This window comes from Hyperolius riggenbachi, chromosome 7 (genome assembly GCF_040937935.1).
Source record: "Hyperolius riggenbachi isolate aHypRig1 chromosome 7, aHypRig1.pri, whole genome shotgun sequence".
NCBI lineage: Eukaryota > Metazoa > Chordata > Amphibia > Anura > Hyperoliidae > Hyperolius > Hyperolius riggenbachi.
In genome coordinates, this window is record NC_090652.1 from 32973391 (window position 1) to 32977702 (window position 4312).

The window sequence follows — 4312 nt, forward strand, 5'->3', positions numbered from 1 at the left end:
ATCTAATCTGATCTGATCTGTGACTTAACGCTGGGGCAGCCGGCCGGGAGGAGAGAGCGCGATCCAGGACAGGGAGAGGACGGCCGCGGAGAGATTTAATTATTCTGTGTAATTAAACAGGCGGCTACAGAACGCAGATGACATATTTACATCCTCTATAGGCATACATCACATAAGGGCGCCAGGTAAAAAATGTGCGGGGTACAGCCGAAATTTTAAGATATTGTCTATAGCAATTTGTTTTTATTGTTTCTTCATCTTTATCTGAGATAGAATAATAAATACATTACAATAATGGCATTAAAAGGGGCAAAATATCAATGACAATGAAAACGAAAATATTTTTACAGTTGTTATAAGCATAGTAAAACACTAGTAAACATAGTAACTAGTAAACATATTTTACTACAACTAAACCTAACCCTACTCTCACACAGAACCCTCCCTCTACCAATGCCTAACCCTAGGATCCCCCTGGTGGTGCCTAACCCTAAGACCCTCCCTTGGTGGTGCCTAACCCTAAGACTCCACTGGTGGTGCCTAAACCTAAGACCCCCCCATTGGTGGTGCCTAATGCTAAGACCCCCCTTGGTAGTGCCTAACCCTAATACCCACTCTGGTGGTGCCTAACCCTAAGACCCCCTGGTGGTGCCTATCCTTAAGACTTCCCTTGGTGGTGCCTAATGCTAAGATCCCCCTTGGTGGAGCCTAACCCTAAGACCCCCTGATGGTGCCTAACCCTAAGGCCTTTTGGTGGTGCCTAACCCTAAGACCCTCCCTTGGTGGTGCCTGATGCTAAGACCCCCCCTTGGTGGTGTCTAACCCTAAGACCACCTCTGGTGGTGCCTAACCCTAAGAACCCGTCTGGTGGTGCCTAACCCTAAGACCCCCTGGTGGTGCCTAACCCTGAGACCACCCCTGGTGGTGTCTAACCCTAAGACCGCCCTGGTGCTGCCTAACCCTAAGACCCCCTCTCGTGGTGCCTAACCCTAAGACTCCCTGGTGGTGCCTAACCCTAAGACTCCCTGGTGGTGCCTAACCCTAAGACTCCCTGATGGTGCCTAACCCTAACCTTAATACGCCCCTTCGTGGTGTGTAATGCTAAGACTCCCCTTTGGTGGTGCCTAACCCTAAGGCCCCCTCTGGTGGTGCCTAACCCTAAGGCCTCGTTCAGACTATACGCGCTGCCGTCCGCATTTTGGCAGCGCGTATAGTGTGCGACACGCAAGAACGGTAGAAGGGCATAGACAGCCCTTCTACCGTTCCCATCATATGGCTGCACGCATTTTTGGGAATCGCAGCGCAGATCCCATTCATTGTAATGAATGGGATCTGCAGCGCAGCGCATAGGAGCGCAGATGGCGTGCGATTGGACGCGTTGCGTTCCAATCGCACAGCCATCTGCGCTAAATGATGTGAACGAGGCCTAAGACGCCCCCCTTGGTGGTGCCTAACCCTAAGGCCCCCTCTGGTGGTGGCTAACCCTAAGTCCCCCCTTGGTGGTGCCTAACCCTAAAACTCCCTTCCTGAGGCCTAACTCTAAGGCCTCTTTCCCACCAGGACGTTGCGCTTTAGGGGACGTTATAGGTCGCATAACGTGCCCCAAAACCTGGTGGTTTTGGAGGAGGACGCTACCTAGAGCTGCGTTATGCAGCTCTTGGTGCGCCTTTTGTGTCCTATGCGCTGCGGAGACCACGTGATCAGAGCACTCAGCATCACGTGGTCCCACCAGCCAATCAGCGGCCGCTCCAGGAAGTAAACACTGTAGTGCAGTGAATATTAAGTAGCCATGTGGCTGGCTACAATAGCGGACTCTCCCCTCCTCCTCTTCGGTAATGTCTTACTATGAAAGCAGCCTAAATTACCCTTTCTCCGCTTCAAATAAAGTAAATACAAAAATTTCAAAAGAATAATTTACGAAATGATAATTCTGCAGCCGTATTTTAAAGTGATAAAAAATGTAAAAGGCCAATTTACAAAATGCTAATTGTCAAAACAAATTTTAAAACAATATTTTTCAAAACAGTAATTCTCGAAGTGAAAAATTTTGCTTGTACGGGCCCAGCGCCCGCTATTTATTGGGCACCCAAATGTCTTCTTTTGGCACTCAATAGCCAATACTTTGCATAAGCGCCTATGGGGGCGCCCAAATAGTCCATTAGCCCCAGTCGCCCAAATTTCCTGATTCTCTCTATAGAGCTACTGCTTTCCAGTACAGGAGCAGAGATCGTCTATGAGATGCTAATCAAACCAGCTTTCATTTAATTTGCAAATGCAGATTGGAACTGAGCCAACCAGAATAGGCAGGAGTTTGATTGGCCCACTTCTGTACCGCATACAATTTGTATTTTAGATTTGCATGCAAGTTTAAGGAATTATTTACATCATACTTACCTGCCCCTGGCCAGTGCATGGGAGCAGCTGACAACAGTACTTCCTGCTGCTGAGCATAATGGAGGCCCAAATGGACAGCAGTGGATGGTTGCTCATGAGCCAGGGGACTGATAATATGCAGTAGCTTTATTTCCCACCCTATTCCCAGCCTGAAACAGATGCAAGGTTTACTTGTTGGCTGCACACATCGTGCCTTTTTTAAAAAAATTACGTTAATTGAATGAAGCACAGGAGAAGTGAAATGATGTGTGTGATGCGTGGCTGCTTTATTACACCTGAAATGTGCTGGGATAGATTGAGGAACCTATCCAGGAACATACAGGATCTTCTAAAAAAAATTAGCATATTGTGATAAAGTTCATTATTCAGCAAGATTTAATTTTTCACCACGACCTGGCACCTGCTCACAGTGCCAAAACCACTGGTAAATGGTTTACTGACCATGGTATTACTGTGCTCAATTGGTCTGCCAACTCTCCTGACCTGAACCCCATAGAGAATCTGTGGGATATTGTGAAGAGAAAGTTGAGAGACGCAAGACCCAACACTCTGGATGAGCTTAAGGCAGCTATTGAAGCATCCTGGGCCTCCATAACACCTGAGCAGTGCCACAGGCTGATTGCCTCCATGCCACGCCACACTGAAGCCGTCATTTCTGCAAAAGGATTCCCGACCAAGTATTGAGTGCATAACTCAACATAATTATTTGAAGGTTGACTTTTTTTTGTTTTAAAAACACTTTTCTTTTATTGGTCGGATGAAATATGCTAATTTTTTGAGATAGGAATTTTGAGTTTTCATGAGCTGTATGCAAAAATCATCAATATTAAATCAATAAAAGGCTTGAACTACTTCAGTTGTAGTGTAATGAATCTAAAATATATGAAAGTCTAATGTTTATCAGTACATTACAGAAAATAATGAACTTTATCACAATATGCTAATTTTTTTAGAAGATCCTGTATGTTTTTCTCACTTACCAGATTTAAGCTGTGCACAGATTTTAAGGGTGCCTTTCCATCACCAGTACCGAGCGCTAGCAAGCAACCGGCAACTGCAGGAGAGCAGCTGACAGCTGGTGAACTCACCGCCTGTCAGCTGCCTATCTGAAAGAGGCCTTAGGATCTAAGGCCTGGAACCCACTACAAAACGCTATCGCTAATCGCAATCAATAGTGTTCTGTATGAACGTTTTGTAAGCGATTTCATGAGCGTTTTCTGGCGATTTTGGTAGCGATTTTTAAAATGTGTAAGTGTTTTGCCAGCGATTGTTTAGCGATTAGCATTTTTAATTTGGATTGTTTCTTTCAATTAAAATTTTTTGACAGTGTGCAGTAATTTCAAAACACTAACAAAATCGCTCTGTGTAGGTTTTGACGAGAGATTACGCCAGCGTTTATATACTTTACATAGCAGTAACGCTGACCGCTAACGCTAAACCCTAAAAATGCTGCATGTCCTGCGTTTTGCGATTTTGGTAATTGCAATCGCTCCAGTGGAATTTGGCCCTTCCATTAACATTAGCTGAGCATTTAGGGAAAGCGCTAGCGGTTTGAATCGCTCCCTAAACGCTCACAAAATTGCTCCAGTTGGTTCCAGCCCTTAGGCACCGTTCACAACTAAAATCGCAAAATGCTAACGATTACCGCTAGCATTCCGCATGAGTGATTTTGCCGCGATTAACGCTGAATAATCACTGGATACTGTAGCGTTTTGGGAGCAATCGCAATTAGCGGTTATATAAATGCTAATCGCGATCGCTCCAGAATCGCAGCCAAAACGCTGCATGTAACGCGTTTGCGATTAATGCTAACTGCAAAACGCCAGCGATCGCGGCGGTGAGAACACTGCCATAGGGAAACATTAGCTATGCGGTTTACAAAACCACTAGCGGTTTGCGGTGAGCGAGAATTGTGTGA